The following is a 17,797-nucleotide window of genomic DNA, read 5'->3' on the forward strand; positions in this document are numbered from 1 at the left end:
TTTAGATATTCAAAACTAGACTGCTGTATTAAGAAGGAAACAGTTATAAAAGTAATGCTTGAAAATCAGTTTCTAAACTTCTGTCCAAAAAGTATGTAAAAGCATCCTGCACCTCAAAAATTACTGGAATATGACAAAAGGAATGTTGTAGAAACACATTATGACCTCTGCTTTCATCCCCAGTTTGGGCTGACAGCCTAAGCCAAGGAGACAGCCTTGGGTTATGTCTCCCCAAAGAGAGAGAGGGGAGTTTCGTCACTTTTACCAAAAAGCCATCACTTCTAACAGAACATTATTTTGGCAACATGACAGCAAGCCATGCCTTTACTCAGTGAACACCTGGGACGAGGAAACGTTTGTGTCAGGAATTACAGATAGTGGTTTACAGGATGGCCGTAGGAAGCTGAAAAGTGAATGCTCAGGTACTGCCATGGTAGTTTCTTTCTCATCTTCTGCCTCTCCTAACAAGAGCACCCCTGCAGCAGCTCTCCCCTTCCCCTCTGCCACCTTGTCCTGCAACTGCATTGCTGTAAGGCCCTCACAGGCCATCCTGAGAACTCATAATGAAAAGGAAACACTGAGTTCCTCAAAGTTCCTAAGAGCTTTCATGTCATTAAACCTCATTCTGACTGTTCAAACTTCCTTTGGTTTAATTTTTTTTTTAAAGTTTTCCATCTCTTTTCCATCAACACTTTCAAACCCTGAAAAGACAAGACTGATTTTCCAGATATAAACACAGCCATCCATAAAACTTGGAGGTGAGCTAATTCATGAGATAAAATATAATGTAGTTTAAATCCTATTATAAAACTCACATGCATTATCTGTAACATATTATAAGAGTAGGGCTAAAAAGTCTTTATGAGCATTTGTCATTAAGGAAAATGTATCATTTTCTTCTAATGAAGTCTGTGTTCTGGGCACAAAACATCCAAAAGGGACCATCCCATTCAGTTTGGCCATGGATGACCAAACAGTGATAACAAGAGCACCTTCCCTTGAACAGCTTATGGTGCATTGGTGGTGTGATGGTCTGCTGCAGGAAATCGTGTTTTTCTTAGTTGTGAACCTTATGAGGAATGACTAAAATATTAACACAGAGACTCCCTTGGAGAGGAGTTAAGAGGACACTTCTCAAATGCTTCCAAGAGTGACAATGATAAATCAGGCTCTTCAAAACTGCTGAGCACTCTGTTTCTGCCTTCGCAGACCTAGCGGGTTCCAAGGGGGCTGCAAAAGGCTGGTGTGCACCAGATTTTGAAAGTTTTTCCTCTTTGGAGTTTTATTTAAATTGAGCAAAGTCCAACCTCACTGCTCAGTCCTAACCAACCTAGTCCTACTGACTGCTTAATAACCTTCCAGAAAAGGTGAAAAAAACCCTATAAGATCACCCCCTAGTAAATCAGCATATTTATTTTGTCTGAGGCAGATTATCAATGTTCATTAGTGAGTATTAAAACCCAAGCAAAAATACCCAGTGAAATTTCATTCTACTTTAAAATACATTTTACTGTTTAGTTTATATTAATTAAACTGCAGAAATTTGCATGCTTTGAAATTACATATTACCAAGGGTTATGCAGAGGACACCTCTGGGAGTCCTGCTTAAAAGCTGAAGACAATCTGGTTTCAAACAGCACATCAGGATATAGATTTTCAGATTATCAGCTTTGCATTCTCTCAGTTAAATATTACTGGTATTCCCCCCCACCCCCCCCCCCACCCCCCCCGCCAAGTACTTCGTTTCTCAAACAGATTAAAATGCATTTTGAAGATGAAACAGAGTGTTACAGAAATGGAAAGGATTATAATATTGCTGTATCATAGCAGAATTATGGATCTGAAGGCAAATATAAGTATAGCAGTTGATTTCAAAATATTCCCACAAAAGGCTGGACTACATGATCTTTGGAGGTTTTCAGTCTCATTGATACCTGTATTAAGATTTAACAGAGTAATTCAATTTCATGCTTAACTAGTAGCAGACTTAGGATTTATTCAGGTTTAAATAAAGCCCGCATTGAACAGAATCTGAGGTAGCTTTAGGAAAAAGTTGAGACACACCAAATTTAAAACTGATAAAAGAAATATTTTTATATAAAGCCTAACAAATCTGCAGAGCTCATAACTACAAAATATAAATTAGTATAAATTAGAACTTACTATGCATTTTTAATATTTTCTGACTGGGTAAAATTGAAATAGGCACTGAGATGCAACAGTTGGTCCATCTCACGGCCAAGCTGTTTCATGTTAGTCTGACGTTTTTTTCACAGTCTTCTAAGGTGTTAAGCGCTAGTTATTTTCAGAGACAGGCTGCGGGGGCATGTGTTGTCATCGTCTGAGCAATTTTCAGGTTTATGGTTGGAGGAGTTGTAACTTTTTCTCTCGCTGTCTACCTATATCCTATCTCTTCTTTTGTCATCCTTTGACCTTTCCAGATTTTCCTTGTTTCAACTTTAAGCCCTCGCTCCTCTTTTTTCATGCCCCCTTTCTGAAATGGAAAGAAATCCCTAGTCTTTTTGTTGAGCCTCAGAGAAAGGTATTTTTGTAAGCTGGGATGGTCTGCTCCATGAAGGGAGTATGAAATCACAGATGGCAAATTCTACTCTTATTGTACAAACCCTACTGTGTAGGATAAGAATTAGGGATTACTGATACAAAAATAATGTGGCTCAGTTCCAGAACTGAAATCTAAACATAATTATTGAGTATATTTGTCATGCAAAACAGCTGACAAAACCAGAGCTATAACTTTCTTAACAATTGTCATTGAACAAAACAAATCACAATGTTTTTTTATTTTTATTTTCCAACTAGTTGTTACTAATGGTATTATAAAGTAACCATAAATAGTAGGGATTTTGAACGAAATTACATTAATAATTTGTAAAAAAAGTACTTAGAATAGCTTTCCTTATTGATCTTCCTTTTTCTGTATTATGTGTGGAGCTTTATTTTGTTGTAATTGCATGAACAGTACCTAGACATTAATTTATTTATTTTTCCTTAGGACTGCACACAATTTTTAAAGCCAAACTAACATTTCTCAAAGATGACAAAACAAAACAGTTAAATGATGATAGCATGCAAACAATTAAAATTAAATGTATCTATCTTTACTTCATTAAATGAAAGTGTATATCCTGAAACCTCTTACTTTCATTTTTATATCATCACTTAACTATTTTTAAAATGCCTGTCTGAATTTTCCTTCATTGTGGGAACTATTTTTAAGAGTAAATATGTAATTCTAAGCTTGCTTTTTAATCTATGTCTTTATGGATTTTGAGACATTATTTTAAAATTTTATTTTTTTTTTTTTTTTGCTTCGTGGAAGTTGTATAACTTAACAAAAGATAACAACTGAAAATTGGTTCTGAAAGAACATCAGAAATATTCATTATAGTGAAGAAAGAGAAACGGCAGCTTACCCTGTTTGGAATTGAATTAATTCAGTTTCCAATATTATTTTTTTTCCCTTTCATATATCCATATTATTATTCTGGAAGAGGAGCTGGTATCCTTTTTGCTGCCTACATTCAAGTTTCATTTTGGATGCTGGCTGCTGGCCAGCAAATAATAATTTTTTCATGCTGTAATGAGACAGGGGATTGGATGGTTTGATGTAAATGTTGTAGGTGAACTTAATACCAGACTTGTAGAGTAAGTATTAAATATCTGTTAATTGCCAATTGGGTATAACTTTTTAATTCTTGAAAATTTGCAATACTTCCCTCAGAGCAATGTTATTGTACATTATTAAACTCCTCTGCAAGCCATGCCATTATTTATAGGGATGGAGATCCTGACATGTGTACAGATCATTTAAATGAAGCCTGAGGAACACAGATACTGGAGAATGGTGCTTCTTGCCCTCTGTGGCTGCAGACTTGTAGCTGTGTTGAACTGTAGGTGTTAGAAACATGATGGAGCACTGACAACTGTATTGCATCCAAAGAGTCTATCTTTTCCACACTTTCATATTTGTTTGGATATAATTTGTTTTTTTCGGTACCATCTCCAAGATTAATGAAGGAACAGGGGGGAAAATGGTAAAGTTCTTTCAGGCAGTGGCTACCTTTTTCACTGGAGTTATAGTTGGTTTTACAAAAGGCTGGAAATTATCACTTGTGATCCTGGCCCTTAGTCCTGTTCTGGGATTTTCATCAGCTCTCTGGGAAAAGGTAGGCAAAAAGTGTGAGTTTTCAATAAACTGGCAAGCTATAGCTTCTATAATCCCATCTGGTATCTGTAAGACGTCAAACGTGGTCTGGCTCTTCGTGAATTCAGACATTGCCCACATGCAGGAAGGTGTGAATAGGTGTATGATGACACCAGTGCAGCTGAAGAAGTGTATGCCTCCACCGTGGGCTCAGCTATACTGCTGCAAAGTTTATGTAAGTATAACACACCCTCGAATGAAAGGGTAAATAAGCAATACCTTTGTCTTCTCCACTGGGCTTCATGACAACTACACCACCAAAATAACCAAGTACTGTCAGAAAAATCAATACATACAGAAATGAAGTAAAATGGCACAGCTGTGGTCATCACAGGTAACTGACAGTAAGTCCTGGCATGAACCTGCAGTGAATCAGGTTCCCTGTGATAAGGCCCGTCTGTGGGCCCTGACCCCAAGACAAGGAGGGCATTACCCCTGGGAACAGCACAAGGACATAGGCAGACATGGCTGGGCAGCCGGCACACCGTGAACTCTGCTCCCAGTTGTCCCTTTGCTCAGCTCCCAGTAACTTACTGAAAACGCTGTGTGAGAAGTGGATGCAGACCACTCAGAGAGAACCAGGCTTCACCTATAGAATTGTAACTGCTTTTGGCTAGGACTTGCAAAAGGGCATCAGTGTCAACTAGCAAACGGATACTGAATTTCAGTGATACTGGCCAGCCAACCTTTCAGCTAAGAAGAAAATCCCAATCCTATTTAAAATGTGCAGTCCCTAATACTTCATAGCACATAAATACTCAGCTATAGCTTCATCTGCCACTTACCGTGTGTCACAGAGCATGAATGTTCCTGTGCTTGTTGGGCAATTGATTCTCCTGACACAAACCAGAACTGCCCGATGGTTACACTGTCTCCCCCAAGACACCAGTAGCGCAAGTATTTCTAAGAGTAAGGGATCTTAGCTCCTCTGACTTTCCACAGTGATGAAAGTATAGAAGAACTGAAAATCCAACCTCATTTTTTGGCAGCAGATAACATGCATTTTTTCTAGTTGATATATTTTATACAATGCAAGCATTGCCATGATGCCCTTCATCAAATTTCTGCCTTGTAAGTTAAATATGGGGTTTTATAAATCTTTATAAAGTAAATTCAGTACAATAAATTAAGAATTCGTAGACAACAGAACAACGCTTGAGATCATTCTGGTTTTGTTTGAATGGGAGAGTTAAAATATTTTGCATCTATACAAATAATTTTTGCATTCACTACGAAGAGCTAACTGCATATGCAACAGCAGGAGCTACTGCAGAGGAAGTTGTGGCAGCAATATGAACCATAGCAGCATTTGGAGAACAGAAAAAAGAAATTGAAAGGTGAAAATAGAGTTTCCATATGTTGGCTATTTTTATAATAGTGGCTAAAGATTTTTTGCATTTTTTCATCTCTACTGATTTTTTTCTTTTATCTTCTTTTTTATTAGTTTCAAAAAACATCACGAGACATGCAGAAACAGTCCCTTTCCCAAAGAGAATCTGATCTTACAGGCCTCATAAACCCAGTGAGAGCTGCAAGTCAAAAAGACAGGCACATAGCAAGAAAAGGCAAGTATAACACTAAGGTCACAAACCACGGTCACACACATGTATTTATTTGTATTATACTATGGAACATCATTCTTGCCATCTTTTTTTCTCTTTTACCTAAAGATAACTAGCATGACCACAAAAACTGGCAAAATTTTTTTAAACTCAAAGTTCAATAGTAATTGTGTCATCTACAGAAAACACATACCATCCTGTAACCTGCTTCCCTCTTTATGCTCTGGCTGCCACTGCTCCCTGCCTCAGGTGGCTAAAATAAGCCCTTCAGGTATCTACACCTGGCTTCCCAGTTCACCCCAGCATCTTTCTTTAGTTACCCACTGCTGTTAACCACCTCCCTGCCTCTCATCCCCTCTTTTTCCCACTCACCTTTATAGCACTATTTGCCAGCCACTTGCTGCTATGAGTGCACCGAGCGTGACGTAGGTTTTTCCTTGTGACACAGAAATGGGAAGGACCTCCCATGTTACTGGGACCAGGTCCTGCTATTATAGCAAACAAATGTGTCATCTAGCCCTCCTGCTAATAAGTGGAAAAGCTCCATCCTAAAACCAGGTAAGCTTTTTGACTCTGGTGCTGCAGGGAGGATATTCTACCGCTTGAGTGAAGATTGGGTGTCCCTTTCCAACAAGGTATGTGCACAGTTCCTATATATTAATTTGTTCCTGTAGCAGCACTGAACCTTTTATTTAGTAATTCTCTTCCACGGGTTTACTTTCCTGTGCTGTTTATAGAAATAAACATAGACTCTTTTAGGTAGTATTTTGCTAGGCCAACCAAATTAGGTTATTTTTGTTTTCTCATAAGTTATAGGATTGCCATTTCATTAGTCATCTTTTTTCTTTATTTTTGTCATCTTTTGTTTCACATAATTATGGTTCATCTACTTCTCTTATTACTATCCTCCAACACAGCGTATCTAATTCTGTAAGGTGTTTTGATATTCTTTTGTCCTGGTCCTCTCACTGGTCCTCTGTAATGTTTCTCTCAGTTTTGTACCATCAGGAAATTTCACTATCTTAAGTATTGTTTGCATGCCCAAGTCACTAATACAAGTAAAAATAATAAATCACAAGACTGACTGAACAATTCAGGTTGCCAGCTCCCTTAGTTACTACATCTCCCTGCTGAACACTGCTATTTTTCTTCAAAGAGTTTCTTACTTTACTGTTCTTTTATTACTTCACAGCTATTAACTAAATTAGTAATTTATCCTATGGCTTTAGGATAAATTGGCATTAGATGGCATTAATGAAGTCCCAGTGGGTTAGTTCTACTGTGGCTAGTGTCTCCGGAAAAAACAGTATTAAAGAAAAGTAATTGGGTTAATCCTTCGCTTTCGTAACTCATGACACATTTCATTTAATGTATTTTCTTATGATTTTGTTTTATTTTCATTTTTTTAATTTTATTATTTTCTTCAGAATTAGTTTGCAAGCTTTGTGTGCTGTTTTTGACAAGATAAAAGCTTAGAATTTCTCAGGTTACTGTTTCAGTTGTAACCCTTCAGTCCTGCGGCTCTATCCACAATTTGAAAATAATCACTAAAAGTCTTTGTGCTGGACCACTGTTATGTTTGCCAGTTTAGAATAAAGAGTTCGTGATCACTATAAAAGGCAGGTGCCCTCCTTACCATTTTCCATTTCAGGTCAGATGTGGTAATTACCCTAATTCACACTGGTCACTCGACTTTTGGCACCATGCACTTTTGTGGGTTTTTTCTACTGAAAATTGAGGCTGAACTGCAGTTTCAAAGCTATCGCTGGTGCAACTATCATCTCGATGCTTTTTAATTTCTAAGATCCACAAAATGGAAAACCATTTTTGCAGACTTTTTTTTTTGTGTATGTTCATCTGTAATTACATGAACTCATTCAACCTGCAGTCATTTTATCCTTGATTTTTATCTGTAACCAGCTTTAACTTAATAGCCTTAAACTAATTAAAAAAAAAAAGCCCTTTTATTTGTTCAGTGATTACTTAAACTTCTCAGCTATCACTTCCCAGAGGACATGAACTATGCAACTATTGCTGCCATTTGATTTTTTTTAGTCTGTATTTATGATGTTAGTGTCTCTTACAGTCACACATTTCCGACTGAATTGCTCTCTCTGTCCATGTCCAAATCTAATCTAGACTATCAGAGACAAACACTATCCCAGTAATCTCTCTTACAGTCATTCCCAAAAGAGATTTGGATATAAATTGATCTCATTTTCTCCATATCACTCTCTCTCCTTTCTTTACAATATACTGCAACACTCATGCAATTACTCCATCCTTGTTACTTTCTTTCTGATCCAATACCAGTATTTCCTTTCTCCTGTTATTGATTCTTCTACTCTGTTGACTTTGCTGTACTTCCATTAATCTTTCTGTACATCAGAGTTGATTTTAGAATTCTTAGTCTGTCACAGATTTTACACTTTCTTCCTTCAGAAAGTTTATCCTCAATCCTAGATGCCTACTACAAGCTACTCAGATGGAGTCTGTATGTTAGGAGGTGGTATCTTTCAGCCAGTTCTTCCTGGTGCTGTGCACTACTGAAAAGAGCCTGGCTCCATCCTCCTGGCACTTGCCCGTAAGTTATTTGTAGACATCGATAAGATCTCTTTTCAGTCTTCTCTTCTCCAGGCTAAGCAGGCCCAGCTCTCTCAGCCTTTCTTCATAAGGGAAATGCTCCAGTCCCCTCATTGTCTTTGCAGCCCTCCGCTGGACCCTCTCCAGCAGTTCCCTGTCTCGAACTGGGCAGCCCAGCACTGGCCCCAGCACTCCAGGTGCTGCCTCACCAGGGCAGAGCACAGGGGCAGGATCACCTCCCTCGACCTGGTGGCCACGCTCCTCCCAACGCACCCCAGGACCCCACTGGCCTTCTTGGCCCCAAGGGCACCCTGCTGGCTCATGGGCACCTTGCTGTCCACCACGGCTCCCAGGTCCTTCTCCACAGAGCTGCTTTCCAGCAGGCCAACCCCTGGCCTGTATTGGTGCGTGGGGTTGCTCCTCCCTAGATGCAGGACCTTATAATTGCCTTTATTGAACTTCATTAAATTCCTCTCTGCCCAACTCTCCAGCCTGTCCGGGTTGATTTGTCGCATGTGATAACTGCAGGAACACTTCTCCAGCAAGGGCTGCAAAACCTGCCCAGGAAACTGAGCAGGTGCTTGTGTGTGATGGCTACGCCAGGCTTGCTGTTGTCACAGCTACGTTTTAGCAGAGTTTGAAATATCTATGCTGCTTTTCCAACATTAGCTTGTGGTAACATGGACATAAAACCTAAAGAATGCCCTCAGGTAGGCCTGTTCTATTTAGCACCTTTTATCTTACATGTTTATGTGTAAGAAAATATTGTGAGGAGACTTTAATCTTCTCACTTCAGTAGACAACAAAGTATTTGGCCCAAAGTTGACTGAAATCAGGAAAATGTTTCCATTTGCAGCTTCAGGTTTTGGATCAGGCTCTTAGCTTTTATCCTCTTCCCAGGACTAGCTTCCATGTAAATGTCTAACACTGTAATAAGTATATTACCATGTGAAAACTTGTGAAACAAAGACTTACAATTGTGTTGTAAAGTAGCTTAAGGGTTTTAACTAGGTTATCTCAGTTCATACTTGGTCATTTTGACAACATCTGAATCTCACAATTAAAAATATTCTTGATAAAAATGGCAATTTTTAGAGGATTTAGTATTACTGAAAGAAAAGTGCTTTCTTTACCCTATGGTTCTGAAATAAGAATAGTCCTGAGAAAAGTTTAATGGGATATCCGCTCTCCTACTTCTTTTAACTAAGAACCTCCTCATGGTGGCTTCCTACTGGGTTACTTGTAATGACATAATATGAGGTTTCATATAAATATGTAAAAATGAAACTCTGAACTCTTTCTCCTTGATACCTGAAAAAGAAATATCCAGGGCAAGGTTCCCTTTCATCTCATTACACAGAGGTTTGCAAATGTCTTTCTGCATCTTAAAGTTTTAGAGAAAGCTACAAAGAAAAGCTCCATAGGCCGACAGAGGTGTAAGAAGGAAAGAAAAGTTCTTTTCCTCTATGGCTGCAGTAATTGCTATGTGGCATCTTCACCACCTCTCTGAGACTAAGCAGTACATTTGCATGGAAAGCAGACCTTCATTTAGGTATAAAATGCCACATTTTGAAGGGATGAGCAGAAGGAAGGATGTCTTCATAGTGCAGCAAAACTGCACATCTTCCACAGTTTCACATATAGTCCTTCCTCTTTCTTATCTAGAGGTCCTTGCAAAAATTTACTGTAGCCTTTAGAGTTTCTTCAAATTTACACTGATGTTTTTATATACTGTTATGTTTTGGGTCACATTTCTTACATGCACAGGTACTGAAGGGCTTGAATCTCAAGGTTAGTTGTGGCCAGACAGTGGCCCTGGTTGGTGGCAGTGGCTGTGGGAAAAGTACAACTGTTCAGCTCATCCAGAGATTTTACGATCCCAAGGAAGGCACGGTAAGGTACCTCAAGCGAGAGGACGGCTCTGTGTCGTTGCAAGTCTAGTTCTGGCCTCGCCGGCCTTGTTCCAATGACATGGTACAGTCTCCCCTAAGAAGGCATGTGCCAGCCTGGGGAGAGAGGTTCCTTGACCAAAACACTGAAGTAAATTTTTGTCTGCTGCTTTTTGTTTAGGTTACCATTGACGGGCAGGATATTAAGACCATAAACGTAAGATATCTGCGGGAGATCATTGGTGTGGTGAATCAGGAGCCCGTGCTATTTGCTACTACCATTGCAGAAAACATTCGCTATGGCCGTGAGGATGTCACCATGGAAGAGATTGAGAAAGCTACCAAGGAAGCCAATGCTTTTGACTTCATCATGAAGCTACCCGACGTAAGCAAACCAGCTGTCCTGCTGAAATAATTTCTCCTAAAGCTTCTTGTGCCAAATAGTTCCTTAGAAGGGATTCTGGTAAACAGAGGATGCTATGCCTGGAGCTGTGAATATGCAGAGCTTCCTTGTAACTTTTTGGAAGAATGCCAGTTTTAAATCTTTAGGTCATGACTTGGTGGGCATTTGAAGAACCGTTAGAATTCCAGGGACACAAATGATTTGGCAGGTATATCCAAGCAGGTGTTTTAGAGGAAGGAGAAGATGCTGCTGGGGCTGCTGATCCTGATGTGCCCTTTCTTTACGCTGCCTTTCTTTGGCGAAAGGACTGTGCCACTGAGTATTATTCCAACATAAATGTGTGTGGTTGTCTTGTAGAAGTTTGAAACCGTGGTTGGAGACAGAGGGGCACAGCTGAGCGGGGGGCAGAAACAAAGAATAGCAATTGCCCGAGCTCTGGTTCGCAATCCTAAAATTCAAAGCTGATGTTCCCTCATCAAGCAGAAGGATACTGAATCAGTTGTGCAGACAGTACTGGACAAGCTCCATATTGATCAGTAGTGAAATGTTTTTGTAAGTGCCCATGGAATTCAGTTAATGATTTTATGGGTAGGCGTGAACTGCAGCAGGCTTTCCCAAACAAGCTTTCATCTTTAGAGCAGTAGAAACCTCAACATGGACTAAGATCTAAATATTTCCAAACAGTTTTGGGGATCTATGTTTGCTATGTTCTTATTAACACCCAGCAAAGTATATCAAAACCAGCTCAGGGGTTTTTTCAAGAAGAGCTGCTACATGTTGACTGCTGTCTAGACATAACTTACAAACCACATAGACAATTGAAAAGAATAGTCAAACCTTTATTTCTTGTTGTCTGCTCTAAGCAAGTGTATGAACCGTTTACAAAACACTTCCACCTATTCCTCGGGCTGAATCAATCATATTTGTTTGGTTTGTCCCTCCTCTGTTTCTCTCTCACTATGCATCTATGCTTATGCTCTGGGTGAATTCCCACCATTGCATAAACATTTCATCTTACCTATGGACAAGATATTTAGAAAACATTTTTCCACCATATGCCGTTCTGCCTCAGGAGAAGTACCTTACTCTACCCACTGTGCAGGGTTGTATCTGGAAGAGTCAGACAACAGAATCTAGATTCTTATCTTCAAAGATCTTTTAGTCCTGATTTTTACTTGGATGACTAATTGCCACTAATTTCAGCAAGAGTTAGAGTCTTTGTCTACTAGTCATAATTCCTGATAATTTCCTCTATTCTGTAAAACTACACTAGCTGGCACTTGCAAGGATTTTTCTCCTGACCTATGCCCTGTAAAGGGGGCAGAGAACTGCTGATTGAGAGAGATTTTTTGGGATCCCTGCTGACTGCTGCAATATAAAATTTATACAGCTAGCTTTAACAAGTTACTTAGCTTCTCACCTCCCCCAGCTATCTTTAAAATATGTCATATGGTAAGATGAATGTCCCTGTTGACATTTCTGGCAGAGCATGCCAGAAAATCTTGCTCTGACTAGACTCCCTTTGATTGCTGATGTTAAGCAAGACAAAGCTCAGCTGTTCTGTGCCAAGCGTTCATCCGTCCTGTTCTTGCCTACCTTTTCCTCACTGTGCTAAGTATCTGCCCCTATAGAAGGTTTACATCGGACCTAGAGCAGACCACTTTTCCCTACAGGCTTTGCCAAACCTCTGCTGAATCTTTTCTTTACTGTTTTTGTGGATGGGGTGTTCTGCTTTTCACAATGAAGGACCTTAACTTGATTTTCTTCTGCATTTTGATGTGACTTGAACTTTATAAGAACATCTCAAACACAGTGAAGTTTCCAGACTACCAAGAAAATGCATACCATTTTTTATGGGATGGTTTGAATGGCTGTCATTTCCAGTTCTTAAAATCATGTGACAATATTAAGGTATCAGGATTAGCTGGAAATTCATTGAGAATATTCCACACATTACCATTTTCTCTTTTATATCCTAATTGTAAAACATTTATTAAGCCATTATTCTAGCAGTTCAAAATGTTAAGTGAAGATTTTTAAACTGAATTATATAAAGCTTGGATTCACTTTTTAGGTCATTAGATATTAATACCAATTTATCCAAGTGCACACTGTCACAACGTGCCTGTAAAAATATCTTTGTCATGTCAAACTACATACTTCTAGGATTTATTTTATTATATGTGAGTAATTAAAAAGATGAAAAACCAACATGGGTAATGGAAGTGTGATTTTAAGTACCATTTTAGAGAAACATTTTTCAGCTAAGTCAAGTAAGTAATTTAGAGCAAGTAAAGTTGCTAAGTGATTAATTTTTAATATTTGTGAAATGCTCTGAAATAGAATTGTCAGTAACATGCTTAATGGTAGCCAGTCTTTTCTCAGTGGAAACTGGGTATATAACCTGGGAGTTATGGAAGGGGGAGTTTCAAAATAGAACTTCTAGATATTTGAGTTTGGAAAGGAATACTCTGACATAAAAAAACCAGAGTATCTTGATTTATATTTTCAAATAAAATATGTTTTGTGGTATTTGATTTAAGTTATGTTTTTCCTTTAGTTTACCTCAGAGGAACTGAAAGATACTGTGAAATTCAAAATTTCTCAGTTGACAATTTTGATCTTTACTATAACACCATTTCTAAGGAAAAAATTTCAGTTAAAATATTTTGTTCAACTATATTATGAAGATGGGAAATATTATATGTACCTGAAAATGATAGCGTGAAACCATTGTTACGCTGTTTCCAGGTATGGAAAGGGCATAATACACTTGTTATCGCTCATAATTTCTCAACAGTTCAAAATGCACATCTTATAGATGCACTTGAAAGTGGTGGCATCACAGAATGAGGGACTCAAAATGAATTAATAGAACAGAATAGAATTTACTACATGCTTGTTAATATGCAGGTAGTTTTTTCATGAAAATTTTTTGTAGCTTTTGTCATATTGTGTGCTATTGATCTAACTGGATTGAATTGCTCCCAAAGGCACCTCCAGTATTGCAACATTTTCTCAATAAAGAAACCCTAGGGGGGGAAAAGGCTTCCCTGAAGAGTGTTAAACTTCATATTAAGAAAAATTAATATTAAGTAAAATGTGCAATTTTAATTCAGAGTTGTGAATTGCAGGAATTCTAAGCAAACATGTTTCTTTAAAAGTACAACATTAAAACTCAAGTATGTGAGAAAGGAAAAATGAAGATTGTGGCAAAAATGAAGTTCTGAGGTTAACTGCTTCTCAGACTATTTTTCCAAATCATAGAATTATTAAATAGCTCAGGTTGGAGCAGACCTCAGTGGCTCATCTAGTCTGACCCCCGTTGAATGCAGGGCAGACTCTGAGGTCGGAGCAGGTTGCTGAGGGCTGTATCCTGTTGTGTTTGGAATACCTCCAAGGATGGAGACTCCACACCCTCCAAGTCAACTGCTCCAGTGCCTCCCACCCCCATTGTGAAAACTTAAAACTCTTATGCAAGTACTTTTGCAAATCACCAGCACCTTAGTGACTCAGGCTCCTGAAGTTTTGTCATTCAGCCATGGTCTATTTTGAATAGAAGCTGTCTCATGAACTTCTCAGGTGGTTTCTCTGAGGCCTTAACTTTGGAGCAGCTGGAAGTCTTGCTCCTGTTCTTCATGGCTCCCTCTTAATGTTGAAAGTTCTTCTTGTTGACATACTGATTATATTTTACTCTAAGGCCATTTTTTACAGTTTTTACATTTTAAATAAAAGGGCTTTCTGGTGAGTCTTTTCAGTTAACTTAGTTAATTTTCCTTTTTGTTTTCAGAACAGTTTAACATGACAAAAAATAAGGAAGAATCCCTCTGTGGCTAAAATTTCCCCCCTCCCCCTGCTCCTTGTGTTAGTGTATTCAGGAGTTTTTCACTGAGTATACAGAGGACTTAATGAAACTTCAGTACCTGACTGGGCTTTGTAAAATTGCTCAGTTCTTATCAGTCTTCCATTTACTTAATAGGAGTTGTTGGTGGTTTTGTTTAGAATTGATCATCATTTGAAAGTACAGGATAATATAGAATCATGGAATGGTTTGGGTTGGAAGGGACCTTAAAGTTCATCTAGGTCCACACCCCCTGCCGTGGTAGGGACGCCTTCCACTAGATCAAGTTGCTCAAAGTCCCATCCAACCTGGCCTTGAACGCTTCCAGGGTTGAAGCATCTACAATTTCTCTGGGCAACCTGTGCCAGTGTCTCAACACCCTCACAGTAAAGAATTTCTTCCTAAAATCTAATTTAAGTCCACTGTCTTTCACTTTAAAGCCATTCCCGCTCATCCTATCACTACATGCCCTTGTAAAATGTCCTTCTCCAGCTTTCTTCAGGTACTGAAAGGCAGCTGTAAGATCTCCCCAGAGTCTTCCCTCCTCCAGGCTGAACAGCCCCATCTCTCTCAGCCTGTCCTCTTATGGGAGGTGCTCCAGCCTTTGGATCATCTTTGTGGCCCTGCTCTGGACCTGCTCCAACAGGTCCATGTCCTCCAGGTGAGGTCTCCTGAGAGCAGAGTAGAGGGGGAGAATCACACCCCTTGACCTGCTGGTCATGCTTCCTTTGACACAGCCCAGGACATGCTTGGCTTTCTGGGCTGCAAGCACACGTTGCTGGCTCATATTAAGTCTTTCATCCAGCGATACCCTCAAGTCCTTCTCTGCAGGGCTTCTCTCAATCCATTCATTTCCCAGCCCATATCCATGTTGAGTTGCCCTGACTCATGTGCAGGACCATGCATGTGGCCTTGTTGAATTTCATGAAGTTTGCATGGGCCCACCTCTCTAGCCTGTCAAGGTCCCTCTGGAAGGCTGTAAACTATTTTTAGCATCACACTGTTTCATTTCAGACATCAGGAACTGATGATCAGTTACAGGAAGAAGGTAATACACCAGCTGTCCAGAGGAAGCATGGAAGGGATCGATAATGACTGGACAGAAAAGAGAATCCACTTTGTAAACTTATAAAAAGGTTCAGAATACAGGATGATGAACTTGATATAAGAGCTGTTCAGCTTGTGAGTGTCTCTGTATTCCTACCTGCATGTGTTTTCCATAACTAATGGCATAAGAAAGAAATGTGATCCTGCTTTAGAGGGAGTAACTTTTTAACAAAATATGTGAAGACAGCCTACGTGTCTGCTTAAAAACTCATAAACTGACAAAATCACCCAGGAGTTCTGTTGAAACAGTCTTTCCCCCTGAAGGTAAAATTAATTTTTTGTTGTGATACTTCAAATAGTTTATTTGAGTAATATTATGAAACCATATTACTTACATATGTGAATAGCCTAAATAGCAAGCTAATTCTTTTGATTATAGAACAATAGTAAAATGAGGTAATTAGTCGTATAACTCAAACACATCCTGAATAGAGAATAATTACTAATTTTGTCTAAATGTTTTGCTATCTATTGTCTAAAATGGCTGTGTTAGCAAATAAATTCTTGAAAATTAAGATATAATTATCAAGCTGGATAATGACCTAAACGAGATCATATTCAGCAATGAGTAAGAAGCAATTCTTTTAAATTCAATACCAACCTGCTTAGAAGATATGATGTGACGCAAAGCCATGCAAAAGCAACAAGATGAGCTGGCTGTGAGATAATGCTTCTGAGCAGACTTTTCATTATTGAAAGAATTTCTGTAAACCTGAACTTAGGGTGTTAGAAAATGAAGTTACATTCTCAAGCAAGCAACACTTTCTTTGTACTGGTGTGAATTTTTTCTCAAACAGGGTTTCACATTTGGCAAAGCTGGAGAAATCCTTACAATGAGGCTTCAGTCTTAAAGCAATTCTGAGACAGGTAAAAGCATTATATATTTAGGGTTTTTTTAAGCTTTAGAAATGCTTGTTTGTTTACATGCTGTAAATTGTCTTTGTGTTTATTTCAATAGTCATACTGTGATCATATCCATAAAGACATCACACTGATTTCTTTAGCTCCATTTAGAAACTGAAGTTTCCAAACAGACGTAACATCATCATTTCTTCAACCCATACAGCTGAGTGAGGCTCTCCTGGTCTCCACAGAGGGTCGTTTCCTCTTTGAGAAGTTCCAAGAGCCAACCTGAGCTGCAACAGCTTCCCTTTCACTAACCCCTTTCACTGGAGACCCAGATGCCTCTTCTTTCTGGTTTATATTGGAAGCAATTATAGGTTACCTCCTTGGAAATTAGGTCCCATGAGAATTTTTTGACTAGCCCAGGAGGAAAGTGAGGTCTTTAAGACCATGCTGAATCTCAACTGATCCCTGGAGGAAGGGCTTGAAAGACCCTAAAGATAACAGTGAGGTTTTCATGATCCGAGTATGTCATTATGTTAATTTTTCTGGTGTGAGAACAGCATCCACCTGCCATCATGTTGAGGTATTGGGTACTGCAGCAGTGGGACATGGGAGGGTTTTGTGTATTAGCAACAACACGTGGTGCATTCTCCATATCATGTAACACCAAAGCAGACACCTGGCTATGTGAACCTCCAGCCAGCTTGAAACTGTTTTTTTTAAATCTTTTTTTCTCACTTTATTTAAGAATACAGTACTTTACTGCACTTAAAAATAATCCGTCACCTTCAACGGAACACCAAGAAACCAAAATGTAGCATGTTTGTTGATTTCTAAGGGTTATGCATTTATACACTAATGATGGGGAATATAAAAGTTCTTTCAGTAAGCTTACAAAGTTATTACACAAAAATACCATACTGCTAAGAATTATGTATGTATAAAGTAATAAAAATACATAGATTGTTTCATTATAATGATCTTTTGGGTTTGATATTTGGCAAATATGAAGGAAAGGTATTTTATTTTTACTTCCTGGGTTTAAGTGAGACAGATGTTTTGCATGTAATTCAGACATTTTAATTTTCAAGTAAGTGGTTTATATTCACTTATCTCTCAGACCAATTATCTGAATTGCTAATGAGATACAAAAATATATGATTGATAAGATTATTTTTTTCCCTGAAAATAGTCTTCCAGATGAGGCACAGGTAGCCTTGAGTAATCTCCCAGCACTGCCTAGCATTTTACACATCTTCTCAGACACCAGAGGTTTTGCAGCAACACTCAGACTTTCAAAGTGCTTCACAGCAGACTTATAGATTTCACAATACTTGTGAC

The 17,797-nt window shown here is 38.7% G+C and overlaps 1 pseudogene; it reads left to right on the forward strand.

Moving 5' to 3' along the window:
- The first annotated feature begins 223 nt into the window (after positions 1–223).
- Positions 224–17,797, forward strand: part of LOC130147241 (phosphatidylcholine translocator ABCB4-like) — a 46,503-nt pseudogene continuing 28,929 nt past the window's right edge.

The sequence above is a fragment of the Falco biarmicus genome, chromosome 4, assembly GCF_023638135.1.
Source record: "Falco biarmicus isolate bFalBia1 chromosome 4, bFalBia1.pri, whole genome shotgun sequence".
NCBI classification, from domain to species: Eukaryota; Metazoa; Chordata; class Aves; order Falconiformes; family Falconidae; genus Falco; species Falco biarmicus.